This window comes from Crocodylus porosus, unplaced genomic scaffold (genome assembly GCF_001723895.1).
Source record: "Crocodylus porosus isolate Cpor-Errol unplaced genomic scaffold, CroPor_comp1, whole genome shotgun sequence".
In the NCBI taxonomy this organism is placed as follows: Eukaryota; Metazoa; Chordata; order Crocodylia; family Crocodylidae; genus Crocodylus; species Crocodylus porosus.
In genome coordinates, this window is record NW_017728906.1 from 7,010,876 (window position 1) to 7,026,567 (window position 15,692).

Genomic DNA, 15,692 nt, shown 5'->3' on the forward strand with positions numbered 1-15,692 from the left:
GTGGGCAAAATACGGCCCTCAGGCCAGATCTGGCCCACCAACCGATTGGATCCAGTCTGTAAGCAGGCACTCAGCAGTTAATTGTATCCAGCCTGGACAGCAGCTGCCCCTGTTGTGCTCCACCTGGGGCTTAGTCCTGCCTGCTCCCATCTGGGGCAGTGTGAGCTGCACTCCTAGCCTCCCCTGCCAGAAGGTCCCAGCCACCTGGCACAGCTTCCAAGCAGGGCTGCTGCTACCATTGCTGCAGCTGCCCAGGGAATTGCTGGGCTGCCCCCAGCCTCCAGTGACACCTCCTCCTGTCCCTGCCACAGTGCTCTAGGCAGTGGCTAGGGAGTGGAAGCTGCAACATTGAGACAAGCAGGGTGGGGTGGGCAGCAGGCTCCACTTTGGTTCTGCTTGTGCATGGCTGGGATGGAGTGGGGAGCATGAAGGAGCTTGGCTGATCACAAAAGCCCACCGGGAAGGCACGGGACAGGCAGGTGGGATGGAAGCAGGAGCAGGAGCTAGCATAGGCTTGGTTGAAGCCCCACAGGGCAGACAAGAGACCTGGCAGTGCCAGGTTTGTCTTTCGGCCTCCCCTAGGAGCTTCCCTTGCTGCCCACCGGTGGCAGCTACTTTCCCACCCCTTTTCAATACCCTGTGAGCCAGGCAGGCAATGCTGACCCCCTGCCCCCACCTGTGGAGGAGCTGGGTTCACCCACATCACAAAGAGTAGGTGGGGGGAAAGGCAGATGCGGGGAAACACCCCAACATGCGCACACCCAACCCACCCACCCCACAGCCACACACCCACACCTCCCCACACACACACCCCAACACCCTCTCACACCTGCCTCCACATACACCCCATTACCCTATCACACAATATATAAGAGTAAGACTTTATTTTGAGCTATTATGCAATTGCCTCTATATACATAGTGTAAACACACATAAATCAGGACAAAAATATTTTTTTTTAAATAAAATTGAAATATGTTATAGTAGATGTTTGATTTTTAGTGTATGATTTGTTGTTTTTTCCTGGTTCCAAGATGGTAGCCCCCTCCCCTCCCAGGAGTTCTTCTAGGGCAAGGTGAGGGACTGCCAGCAGCAAAGGCCAGGGGTTCGAGGCAAGACTTCCGGTTTTAAGATGGCGACCAGGGCACAGGGCACCTGTCAAGGAGCGGGGCTACCCTCATGGCCCTCAACAGCTCACCAAAATTCATTAAGGGGCCCTCCAGCCAAAATAATTGCCTGCCCTAAATACTCCTCTACCCTAGGCAGTGAACAAACTCTGTTTAGGGCTGTGTAAGTCAAAGCCAGCACTTCCATGTGCCTAAGATCAAGCTTGTGAGTAACCCCACTTATTTTCCTTTAAAGTTTCCAAATCCTATATGATCAATTCCTAAACTGGATGGAGTTTTTTGATCTTTCTAGATAATGCATCATTAACAAGGATCATGAAAGCTAAGAGGAGCAAAACAGTTTTAAATGATGATGCCTAAGCCAGCAGCAATTCTAATGCACCATCACACAGCTGCATTGTTTCTGTAGTGCTACCAGACATAAAAAGTAATAAACCTTTGGGCTAATCATGAAACTGTGCACCTATATAGACACATGAGTCAATGTTCTCAGAGGAGAAGTGTCAAGCATGAAAGTGCTATTCTTTATATATTGCATTTATTTTTCAAAATACAGCTATACCTTTTGGAGGATAAAAAGGTAATAGTTAAGGTCAGGAAAATATTTTCAAAGGCTAGAGGATCCTGCAAGATGATTAAATCTCATGTTTGCTGAACACAGTTATAGAACATGTGCACAAAATATATATTTTTTCAGAGTCCCTCAATATTCTTGTAAAACTATCTGCTGTAACTAAACATTATAGGTGTCATAAGGAGTTATAAGGTGAGCAATTACAATTGAGCTTCATATAGCTGGCAGCCAAAGTATAAAAAATGTTTCTGACCTCAGGGTTTTAGAAAGTGTGCGTGTGGGGGCAGGGGGGATTGTGTTGTTAAAATATATTATGGTCCCATTTGTCTAATTCCCAGTTCAGTGGTACAGCCTCCTGTCAGGAAAATATTTTTTCCATTAGTTACCTGATTCTGTGGAAGGTTTTTCATAAGCAAAAGATCCTACTTTTTAGCACCAAATTGATTTGGTTTTATTCAAATAAATAACTTCTAAATCAAGACAGATGTTTTCCAAGAGAGATTTGTTTTTGCTGCTGTTTGGAGGGAGTCTCTTTGTTTGTTTACTTGTCATGAATCGGGTTTGGGTTTGTTGTTCTGTGAAATGGATCATCACTAATTTAAGTTATTTTTAATTGTAGGAGTTCATTTCCATGGAATCAGTCCTTAATGAGCGCTAGCTTTATTTCAGCAAAGAAATAATGGTGGAAATGCCTCATTTGTTCCTATTCATTTGAGTAACAGCCAAAAAAACATCATCTTAAAACCCTTTGTGGATTTTGGTTACACAGCAGTAAGCTATTGATGTTAACAGCTTCAGCATTAAACTATTAACAGTCAACTTTAAAAAGATCTGTTTCGCATTATTTGACTATTTAAAAGGTTAGGAAGATCAAGATTTGACGTGCTATTTTTCCTTTTATATGTATCATGTAATTCATATATATAAATATTGTGCAATGTATTTTCTTTTCAGAGTGCACATCGGAGTGCCAATTTTTTCCCAAAACCCACACACAAGTTAAAGCTTGCAGCACAGCTATACAAAATAAATCACTTTATGCTAGATTCGCAGAAACCAGAGAGGTATTATGATTAAGGGAGCTGGGGGGTGGACAATAAACATAGAGCAGGTGGAAAAAATGCAGAATGGAAAGGAGGAGGAAAAAATAAAAAGAAGGGTGTTAGTAACATGGAGGGCAGGGAGAGTAGGGGTGGCAGTAGAGGGACTGAGGTATATGAGGTGGAAGATAGGAGCAAACAAGCCATCAGTTGACAGAAAACAATGCTCGGCGCCCAAGCCAAGAACACACTATGTGGCATCACTTTTATCTAATGAGAGTTAATTTATTGTGACATTACAATATTTTTCAGGCTTTGACAAGTCTGTCAAGGACAATTTATTGCATCAGGCAACTATCCTTCTAACTGCAGCTTAGCATTCAGTCACTGGGTAATCCGTATGCTTTAAATGTTCAGCTTAAGAAGAGCTACCAGGGGACAGAGATGAGATTATACTTCCTATGAAACAAAATGCTTTTTTTTTTTTCCCAGATACAGCTGTTCTGAAGAACAATCCATTGCGAAGCATCTTATCAGCCTATTGTGAGAAGTAGGTCAGTGCAGCTCAGACTATTCAAATGTCACTCCCTGCTTCCAAGAATCAATCACCACTAGGACTTGGATAATAAAAGGAAGCTCTCTAGCACAAGAAAAATAAAGAAAAGCAATTTCCTAAAACGTCAATGGCCTCTCACAAAACCAATATTGACTTTCCACTATCTGCTGATAGATTATTGTTATAAGAAATAACAAGAGTGTCACCTAGAAGATATCTTTCTCCAAATAATACTTCTGATTTACGCACAAGTCATTTGATGTTTGGGTAGGCTGTTGCCTTTCCTCAGCTAACCCCAGTACACTTCTTTTTCTTTTATGCTGCTGTTCCTTTTGTTCATAAGCATGGATTAAGTCCATCCCATCATTCTAAGCCATTTAGTTTTCCCACCCCTCTGCCTACCACTGACTTACAAATGAAATTACATAGCTGGCTCCTCTTACAGCAACAGAAAGATTTCATACCAACCCTAACAAGGTGGTTCAGTTTGCTACAGGTTCCTGCATTACTAACCAACACTGTACTTTTTGTGGTGCCCTTCTCACACAGGATATCAACAATAAAGAAATATTAGAAAAACTATTCAATGCAATTAGCATATGCAGAAGTCATCGGTTATGTTCCTAGGCCATGTCAAACTAAGGGAGAATAAAACAAGAATTATCTGTGTTCATTGGAGCTCTATGTTTATGGGGGTGGCACTGGGAAGTTAAAATACACCCAGCATATTTGGCTCTAAGGCTTGTGTACTGAATTGTTTCTGTAGACATAACAGCATAGCACCAAAGGAAATTCCGTAAGTTGGTTCAATGCTACTTTTATTGGTTGGAAATTCCCCACCCTCACCCCTTCCCACTTATGCCCACTTACGTAGGTAGATGCTGCAACAGTTCGGTCCTGAGGAGTAGGGAACATCCAAACCCCCCACTTTTTCTCTGCTCTCATTCTTGTTTCTAAAATAAACTTTTGACAGGTGGTCACTAGTTGTGCATGACTAGCTTTTGAGTTCTTGACTCTACAATAAGAACATTATAGATGTTATAGGGTTTTTATTTTAAACAATCATAGAAAAATATGGCTGAAGGGGATCTCAGGAGGCTATCAAGTCTACCCGTCTAACCAAGGCAGGATCATCCCTGCCTAAACCATCCAAGACAGATGTTTGTCTAATCTTATCTTAAAAATCAACAGGGATGAGGAATCCCTAGGTAATCTATATGAGTGTTCCTCCTAATAGCCAACAAACATTTCCTTATTATAATTCAAGACTTCTGTTTCTTGTCCTGTCCCCTGCACCACTTATTTCTTGTCCTGTTCCCAGGACATCCCTTGTCACTATCCTCTTTATAACTAATCATCAAGTATTTCAAGACTGAGAATACTGTTAGAGGTTCCCGATATTGCTGCCTCTTTCTTGGTTTTTACACAGGTCACTTTGCTCCTTACTTACCTGTGGCCTTTTGTGTCGCTCTGCCATTGAACCTAATTTAAAACCCAACTTTATCAGGTGTACCCCACCCTCTGCCCAAACCCACTGGTTCAGCTTGAACCTGCCTAAAAAATAAAGGACACCAAATCCAAATCGAAGTCTTTCATTGGAGTCACTTGTGGCTGTGTTTTCTATCTGTCATGAAACCCATTTGGTGGGCAGTCTGTTGGGTTGCAGAAACACAGGCCACTAGATTTTTTCCTTTCCCTGCAACCTAAAAAGCAATGCAGGCCCTTGGCATCTGCAGTGATTTAAACAAGTGCAACATTTGAAATGATATGCCTAAAAGGGAAAGGTTGCCCCAAGAGAAAACATTAGAGTTCATCCAAGGAAGGAGTCCAGTTTTGCTTGAAACATTATTCTTCTTTCTATACAGTAGAGAGAATACAATAATTTAACAGAAAACAAAATGACATTTTTGAGTCGCAACTACATTCCTGACTGCATGTTTACTGCCAGAAAAAGTGCAACTTCCAGCATGTTTTCCCCCAAAAGGGCGCTACTCTGGTGTATGACTAACTGAAAGCATCTACCTGCTCTTTGTGAATGGAAAAACATAATAATGGTGTTATAACACCAGCAGTATTTCATCATAGTTTCATAGTTTGTAGGGTTGGAAGGGACCTGACTAGATCATCTAGTCGGACCCCCTGCCATGGCAGGAAATAATACTGGGGTCAAACGAACCCAGCAAGATGTTCATCCAACCTCCTCTTAAACACCCCCAGGGTAGGGGCCAGCACCACTTCTCTTGGAAGCTGGTTCCAGACCCTAGCCGCCCTGACCGTGAAGTAGCGCCTCCTGATAGCTAACCTAAACCTACCCTCTGCCAGCTTGTGGCCATTATTCCTGGTTACTTCTGGCAGTGCTCAGGGGAACAGTGACTCCCCCAATGCCCGCTGATCCCCCCTGACTAGTTTATAACAGGCCACAAGATCCCCCCTCAGCCTTCTCTTGTGGAGGCTGAACAGGTTCAGGTCCTGTAGCCTCTCCTCATAAGGCCTGCCCTGCTGCCCCCTGATCATGCGAGTGGCCCTCCTCTGGACCCTCTCCATGTTGTCCACATCCCTCTTGAAGTGTGGCACAATGTAGAGTTATCATATGGCAATGCAATGTAGAGTTATTACACCATAACAAATAATGCTGCCTTGCAACATGAGGTTGGTTTCTAGGCCCCAGATTTGATCTGGCAATGGGAATCTGCCCTGCTAAAAACACTGATGATAGGTACCATGCAAGATAACTTAATACTACTTGCATGATTTTGAATCCTCCCAGTACTCTGGAATGAACTGATCCTGAAAATAGAGTGGATTGAGTTAGCACCAAAATGACAGGACATTACAACACCAGTTACTTGCTTTCCAAGAAATATCCAGAGATAAGCTTGAGAATTTCAGGCCATTTATTTATTTATAGGTACATAAATTTGTGATATTCCATCCATTTTATTTTACTTTTTCAATGCTGATCTTTAATGCCACTATATGTCTTTCCTTAACAGCTGGATGTGAAGTGTAACAACTGGCAAGAAAGTATTTCCCCAAACATCACTATTATGAGCAACAGCCTGATATAAACAATGCTATAAGCAATGCTAATATGAACAGCATCTGAGCTTACATCCACATTGCTGACACCATGACAATAATGTACACTAACCTTAATGACTCCAGTTATATGACGCCTCAGTAAATTTGCTAACATTAACTCACAATAGCAGCAACTTAGAATTCCCTTTTGCTGACTTACATTGATTTGGAAACATGCTGGTTCAGGAACAAAATAGTACAACCATTAACAAACTTGATTGTTGCTGTATATCAGTCATAAGAATGTGCTGGTTTGATGATGTTATTTTATTCTCTGTTCAGTAAAATAAAATCCAAAGCCCAGCTGTCCCTCACTGTAATCTCACCTGTTGATGTGTCCATGGTGGAAGGCATTGTCATACATACCAAAAACATTTCCAAGCTTGTTTGAACAATAAAGAAAAGAACCAAAGCTTTTCAAATCTTGTCTAAAAATCTCTCTTCACTCTCACTTATATGTCCTAATTTCTCCCAAAAGAGGAAGGATAGGAGAGAGAAGCAGGAGACTTTGTGAAGGAACAGCTCTACTGCCGAAAGACATTTGGGACACACTGACTCAAGGCTTCATCCTGAGATTAAGATGACACGGCCACTTGAGCATGTGTGGACTGTAGTTCTTTTCTGTTTGAATGGTTCTTTATACTTTTGAGATTAAAATAAGCTGCACAAGCTGCAAAACAAACTCAGAGTGGGGCTGCCTGTCTTCTCCCTGACTGAGGAACCAGAGCCTGGCTTACAGTAGAGCCTGGCTTACAGTTACTTCCCAGAAAAAAAAACCTTACTCTTTTCTCAGCAGTTTCAAAGTGTTAGGATCAAAGAACAGAACAGATAGGACAAGTTCTCTAAGCTACTTCCATATTACTTTTTTCTAACATTTTCCTGGCTCTGAATTCCCCATGGCTTTTTTGCTTTGTTGGCACTCTCGGTTAATATTCCGTTGAACTAACCAACAATGTTACAACTAAATACAAGCACGGGCTTTTCAAGATTTTTGTAGCCTCTGCACTCCCAATGTCTAGGAAGAGATGCTCCCTTGCTTTAGGATAAACATAGATAGCCTGCAAGGGCAGACCCAGTTCTTCTGCCATTACACTAGAACTCAGATTTTTCATATCACAATGGTTAACAACACGCTGAATTTGCAGTGGGTTGTTGAATGAAGGATAAGCCCCTTAAAGCCGCTGCTTTTCCACACAGCCAATGTTCATCAGTGGATCCTGTGCAGCTGCATGGATAAGCAGCACACTTTGAAATCAGAGCTTCAGCAGTCACCTGCAGCATCTCCATGAAACTGCACAGCTGGCTGCTGCAGCTGTATCTATATCCAGGTAGTTTACAACTTTTCATCCTTGCAGGGGCCTAAGGAACATGAGAAGGAACACATTAAACTTAGACTGCACTGAGGCATGTAAAAGGAATCCAACAACTAAAGCTTGTTAACTCATGCTAAATGCTTTCTGAGCATCTCAAAGTTATGCCACTTTAGGTGAGGGTTAACTCTGGGCTGCATTAGGGTAATTTCAGTCTGCTCCATGGAGATAAAATGAGCAACTTGCAGCCCTCCAACATCCCCGGATGCATGCCTCCCGGTCTTCTCCCCCACTCAGAGTGGGATAGAGCCCATTTCTATCCTAGCCATGACCCTGTTCACCAGCCCTCTAGTGGCAAATCAGAGCTGTGTAGGGAAGAAGCTATTAACCCTTAACGTGCAACTGCTCACAGCATTTTCTAACTTTAACGCTGCTTGACATTCCACAGATTTAGTATGGTATAAGTGTAATGTGTAACTTTACCCTTTAATGCTGCCAAGTAACTGAGTACCACTGTATATTCAGGACCTGGTTTTGATTTAGACCACCACTTCTGACAAAGCCTACATAGTTAAGAAACTTGCACTTACTGGCTACATTTTTTTCCCCTTTGGACAAATTAGCTCCTGTCACAGAACTGCTACTAATCTGGGACAAAAGAAATCACTACACTGTACTATGAACCAAGATCTGGTAGGTACTAAGGGTACTAAATGAAGAACACACAGTACAAGGCTGTACTTTAGGGCTAGGGATAAACATTACACAAACTGGTAGGTGATCAGAAACTGGCTTAAATCTGTAACAGAACAGATGTTCAGTGTACATAAACCAGTTTGAAAATGGCTAAAACAAGTTTGAGATAAACCTGGCTGAATGTAGTATCAGACTTAACTGATTTGACTCAAAACAGTTTATGTAATGTCTGTCCCAGACCCCTTACTAGTTTAAGATAAACCAGACTCCCCCAGCATCCCAGAATGCTCTCTGGGCTGGGCGGGGATCTCTGCTCCACAGCAGGGCTGGGCCCTCTCCTCTGCTGCCTCACAGACACCTCAGCATTAGCTAGCAAACTACATGCTGGCTACAGAAGACAGAGGCAGACAGGTTTTTTGAAGCTATTCAACAAGTAGCTTAATGTCCTTCCTCGGAAAAGCTGTATAAAAGCTGTTTGCTCCCCCCACTCTCCCTCACCACTCCATGGTAAGCAGGAATTTCCCCCTCCCCTCTGCCTTCCTGAGGAGGTGTTTGTGTATTAGCTAGCAGACCACTTGCTGGGTCCATGCTGAATCAACAGGTAGCTGGTAATGTCCCTCTGTTTTCTTAATAGGCTGATAAACACTGAGATAGGAGTGACACTTATCAGCACCCCCTACCCTCAGCTTGCTTGCCTGTCAGTTTGCTGCAGACAGTATACAGAAGCAGGGAGGGAGATTGAAAAGTTCTGTATCATCAACAGATGCATGCACTGCACACCACCCCCTATGCCTCAGTGCTAGCTGGGGGCTGGTAACACTCCCACCCCTTGAACAGCAAGCCAGGAAAAACCTGGGACTTCAGGCAAGCTGGGGGTTTACACCCCTCCCTAATAAAAGCCTCCTTCTGGGACCTGACCACACCCCCCCCAGCTCAGCTCTGCAAGAGAAAGGAGGGCTGCTCTAGTGCCCTGCGACCTCCCTTCCCCCCGCAGCCTCCAGCCTGAGCCACTGCAGGCATATGCATGAATTTCCTGAATTTTCCATTCAGGCACATTCTTGAATGGTTGGAAACTGGTTCAGCCTAAACAGGTTAGACTAACCTGCAAAGGTTAAATCCATTCAGGATCAGACTTTTTTAATGTCTGTCCCTATCCCAGAGGTGCTGCAAAAGAATTAGTGTGTGACAAGAAAGGAAAGGGGGCAGAGAGAGTGAAGTAAACAGCCAGTGAAACTAAAGTTTCAGAGCAAAAGAAGGAGATGAACATGGAAAAGGGGGGGAACAATCAAGGAAACATGTAATAGATGCCATTCTTATATTTTCTCATAAGATACGTGCAGTTTTAGTTTTTCAGACAATGACTCAAGGGGAGACCCACTGATGGAACACACTCCACTTTGGCATGCACAGCTGTTTTTACCACACAGACCTAACAAATATGGAGGCAAATATTTCTTCCACTGTACATTAACTAATTTAAAACTGTTGCAGGCATATGTCTTACAGGGTACATTGGGTTTTAGGCAGTGCAAACAGCAGTGGGGCTACAAATGAGTTATTTTGTCCTATCAAGCTGCAGGCAGCAAAGGAACATGTAATTTGCATATCCTATTCAGGAGAGATTATTGTCTGCTCCTGACATGCCTGTAAGCAGAATTAACAAAAGTAATCACAACAACAAAAACAAGAAGTCTAATCAAGCTCTCTTATGACTTCTTCCTGAGCAAAGCTCATATCTGGAGGAAGCTCAAGTGGAAGGGGCCAACAGAGGATACATTCTCATTTTGCCTGAGAAAGTAGAGCAATTGGCTAGATACCTCACATGCCTATGCACAATGCACAGAGGCTTGGAAACAAGCAGGAAGAATTGGAAGTCATTGCTCTGTCACTGAATTATGATGTGATTGGAATAACAGAGACTTGGTAGGATAACTCGCATGACTGGAGCATGGTCATGCATGAATACAAACTGTACAGGAAGGACAGGCAGGGGACAAGAAGAGTTGCACTTTATGTAAAAGACCTGTATGATTGCTCAGAGCTCCAGAATGAAACTGGAGATGGGCCTGTTGAACATCTCTGGTATAGGGTCAGAGGAAAGAGCAACAAAGGCAATGGCATGGTGGGTGTCTACTATAGACAACGAGACCAGGCGGAGGAGGTGAATGAGGTTTTCTTCAAACAAATTGCAGAAGTTCCCTAATCACAGGCCCTGGTTCTCATGGAGGACTTCAATCATCCTGCCACCTGCTGGGAGGGCAATACAGCAGTGCACAGGGAATCCAGGAAGTTTTTGGAGAGTGTTAGGGACAACATCCTGGTACAAGGGTTGAAGAGGCTAACTAGTGGCCATGATCTTCTTGACCTGCTATTCACAAACAGGAAAGAATTGGTGGAGAATGTAGAAGTGGATGGAAACTCAAGCAGCATTGACCATGAGATGATTAAGTTTAGGATCCTCAGGAATGGAAGGAAAGGGAGTAACAGAGTAAAGACCCTGGACTTCAGAAAAGCAGACTTCAATGCACAAAGGGAATGAATGTGTAGGATTTCCTGGGAGTCCAGTCTGAGGGAGAAAGGTATCCAGGAGAGCTGGTTGTACTTTAAAGAAACCTTACTGAGGGCACAGGAATGAACCACCCCAATGTGCAGGAAGGCTAGCAAGTATGACAGAAGACCATCTTGGCTTAGCAGGGAAGTCTTCAGTGATCTTAAACACAAAAAGGGATCTTACAAAAAGTGGAAACTTGGAAAAATGACCAGGGAGCAATATAGGAGTATTGCTCAGGCATGCAAGGAGAAAATCAGGAAGGCCAAAGTGCAATTGGAGTTGCAGTTAGCAAGGGACTTAAAGGGTAACAAGAAGGGTTGGATGAATTGACTGTAAGGTGGGTAGAAAAATGACTGGATCATCAGGCTCAAAGGGTAGTGTTCAATGGCTTGATGTCTAGGTGGCAGCCAGTATCAAGTGGAGTGTCCAAGGGGTTGGTCTTGTGACCAGTTTTATTCAGTATCTTCATCAATAACCTGGAAAATGGAAGGGTGTGCACCCTCAGGAAGTTTGCAGATGACATCAGGGTAGGGAAAGTAGTAGATATAGTAGAGGGTAGGACTAGGATTCAGAGAGATCTATAGAAATTGGAGGATTGGGCTAAAAGAAATCTCATGAGGACAAGTGCAGAGTCCTAAACTTAGGACAGAACAATCCCATGCACTGCTATAGGCTGGGGACTGACTGGCCAAGCAGCAGCTCTGCAGAAAAGGCTGGAGGTTACAGTGAACAATAAGCTGAATATGAGCCAGCAGTGTTCCCTTGTTGTAAAGATTAATGGCATACTGGGCTGCATTAGTAGGGCCATTGCCAGCAGATTGAGGGAAGTAGCTATTTGGCAGTGGTGAGGCCATATCTGGAGCACTATGTCCAGTTTTCAGCCCCCCACTACAGAAAGGATGTGGACAAATTGGAGAGAGTCCAGTGGAGGGCAACGGGATTTAATAACAGCCATCAAGGGTGTTTCCAAACAGGATGGAGCTAGACTGTTCTCAGTGGTGACAGATGACAAAACAAGGAAGTTGCAGTAATGGAAGTTTCAGCTAGTTATTAGGAAAAACTCTCTCACTAGGAAGGTTGCGAGCACTGGAACAGGTTCCCCAGAGCGGTTGTGGAATTTCCATCCTTGGAGGTTTTTAAGACCCAGCTAGACAAAGCCTTGCCTGGGATGATATAGCTGGGGATCAGTGGATTAGAACAGATGACCTCCTGAGGTCCCTTCCCACCCTTATTTTCTATGATTCTGTGATTCTATGGTATCTGTAAATGAGGATACCAGCTATCCTCAGTGGTGCCAAAACAAACCCATACAAATGTAACCCAGGTGTCCCCAAGTGAATGCCCCCCTATCACCAATAGAAAGGGAAAGCCAGAGCACCCATGCTGGGGGTGGAAACTGCAGTCTACTCGCAGTTCCCTCCTACCTCTCGTGACTCTATAGAGAAGGAACAGAAAACAGTGTCTTAACCAAGTACAAATTTAATATATAAAAACCGAGATGAGTATTTACAGGTTACAAATATATATAACTATAACTATATACATACCCAAATGCAAACAGGTAAGCAAATGGTATGAACAGCTAAATACAACAATCAATGGCACTAGTTCTTTAGTGGCTCCTCTCCTTTAGAAGGTCTCTTCCTCCTGCCTCTTTATTGAGGGTACCTCCCCCCAAGTGTCACTCCCTGGTAGGAGACCCATTTGCCCACTGACTCACGTGTCCCAAGGAGCCAGATGGGACAGTGTTCATAAGCTCCCTGGTCAGGCTAATGTTTCTCCAGGGATGGGCTCAGCTCCAGGCCTCAGGGGAGTGGCATGACTCATTCACACCTCTCATTGGCTCAATCCTTCACAGGGGGACTTGTGGGCCTCTGCAGCCTCATGCATGCCTAGGGCCATGCCACTCTGAATACTGCTCCCTGCACTCGGGAACCACTGCAGACCCACTGCCAGGAATGAGTCCCGGACCATGTGGCCCCTCCTTCTCTAGGGCCTTATGCCCTGCAATGACTCACCCCACGGTGGCACTGGCTCCCATGCCTGGCCTCATGCTGTGGTTGGAGACCTGAGCTGCCTTGCAGGATCCTGGTCCCTTGTGGACCCTCCGTGCAGTGAGACCTTGCACCGCAGCCCAGCCTCATGCTAGGGTTGGAGACCCAAGCTGCCTCACCGCAGCTCCCAGGATCGTGGACCCTCCATGCACCAGCACCTAAACTGCAGCCCAGCCTCATGCTGTGGATGGAGACCCAAGCCACCTCACTGTGACTCCGAGGGTCCTGGTCCCTCACATACCCTCTGTGCAGCGACGCCAGCACTGCAGCCCGGATTCATGTCACGGTTGGAGACCCGAACCACCTCGCTGCAGCCCCCAGGGACCCAGTCCCTCACAGACCCTCCATGCAGTGACACCTGCACTGCCCACCACTTCCATCCAGGGGCAGAATCTTTTGTGCTCTTCTAGGCAGCTGGATATGCCCTCTGGGCAGCTCTCCTAGCTCTTCTTGACCCTGGGACCTCTTCCTTCTTCCTCATCCCACACCGACTGTACCGCACGCTCGGTACGCAGCTATTTATATCCCCTTCTGGGCCCCCACCCTCAGATTGAAAATGAACCATGAGGGGGCTGCAACTGCCGTTCCTAATTAGGTCCACTCGTGCCTCCAAATTTGGAGTAGAGGTGGAGCGGACTCTCCTCCTGGCTCCTCCCCTGTCTGTCTCTGATTGGTGGGTTTTTGCCCCACCAATTGGATTTGTGGTTTCCTAAGGCCAGAGAGCCAGACAACACCTGGCAAGCCTGCTACACAAATCACACAAATAAATAACTTGAGGGGTGTTATTCAGAGAATGGGCTTTGCCTTTTGAGATTAAAGTACTTTGCTTTATTGCCTTGACTGAGGCCTCTGATTGTGATCTAGTGGTATAAAGTAAGAGTAACTCCTTTGAACGCAATAGTTTATGTGACTATCCCAAAACAGAGCAGCTGAACAGCTACTGAAGCTTCTAGGGTTTTGAAATTATGATATATAGTAATTACAAACCCACATTAATACAATGGTAACTTTACATGGTTAGTCAGAGAAGTTAGGAAATACATTACAAATATGAATGTTCCTATAACTGTGACTGCACAGCAACAGTTGCCCACTAGTGCAATACTCTACTCCTACTTAGGTAGTTAAAGCCCCATTCCTGCACTGACTTATGCACTTTATATAACTAAATAGTCCCACTGAAATCATTATTTGGCAACCTCCAGAAGCATAAAAGACTCAACATAACTGTGGCCCCTACGACACAGCTGCTTTTATCTGTCAAATATCCTGTCTATCTAATGCGCTGCCACAGCCCTGAAAAATCATGGTCAGGCCTACATTCTACATGATGGAAGCAGAGAGAATGGCTAAGTCTAACTATTTTTCTTGAAGTAAACGTAGCAGTTCTGAAAGCTGCTACTGAGACTATAGAAAACCTTCCAAAGAAGCATGAAATGATAGCATCAGAGATAGCACTTACAAAAGCAGAGGTGAAAAATGGCTTCGATACTTCAAATAAAGCAACTGCAGAGTAGAGAGGGTTGGAAATTTTCCGACAAACCGTGTTTGAATGAAGAATAACAGTGTGACAAACTGAAGCATTTCACTAAAGCAGTTTTCATTTTATGAAGTTTTGATGAATAACTTAGTTTTGCCCTTCCTACCAAAGTACTAATGGAATGGGATCTATTTACATCCTTGAGAGTGCATGTACACAAGACACTTTTCTGCGTATTAAATGAATCTAATGCATGGTAAAGCATTACTGTCTATATGTGCACAGCAATTACTGTGCAGTAGATTTACTTAAAGTGCTGTTTCCTAGTACACATAGATTCAAGTACTAGAAAACAGCTCTTTAATGTGTCAAAGCACACATATAAACACTGACCAGGAACAAACTGAGGATTGCTCAAACAGCCGGGGGCAACAACTCTTGCCTGGCTAAGCCCTGCAGGGTGGGAGCGCTGTCCCTGTTCTGGGGGCATCTCCCTCTCAGCTGCATGGAGATTGAGGCGGGCTAGGATCTTTCCACAGCTGGGAAGGAGTTGCTTCCAGAGCCAGGACAGCTCCCCCATGCCCTTCGGAGGCCAGGCCTGACCCTCACTCCCCCTGCTAGTCTGGGGCTGCCCCTAGAGCCCCTTGGTAGCCTGGGTCTGGCATTCACGGAGTCTGAAGCTCCCCCTGGCTGCTGAAGGGGGCAGGGCAGAAGCAGTCCTAGACTAAGCTGCTCCAATCAGGCTCAGTTTGCACTAGACGCAGGTAGACATGCAGATACAGGCCTTAATGTGCCTGAATTTTCTACTCAGAAAATTCAAGTGCATTAATTGCATTTCTAGACATGCCCCCAGTATCTCAAATTCTCTACTAAGGCCTGCATCCTGCATCCAAAAATACCACTATGGGGCACATCCAGATGAGAGCGCACATGCCTCTTGCCTCACCTCAAACTCCTTTGAGGTGAGGCAAGAGGCACATGAGGGAATGAGCATCTCCATGGGGCAAGAGGCACTTGAGGGAATGAGCATCACTGTGGTTGGCCCCTCGCCCTGGTGCTGAAATGCGTGGCCAGGTCAGGCTGCGTGTTCAGCATCAGGGCTCCAGTGCCATAAATAAGGGGTCAGAGGGGCTGAAGGAGGGGACCATGGGGGGGACACCCCACCAGCCCTGCCCACTCCCCCAACTCCCTGACCCCTGCCCTGCCCAACCCTAACCCCCGCC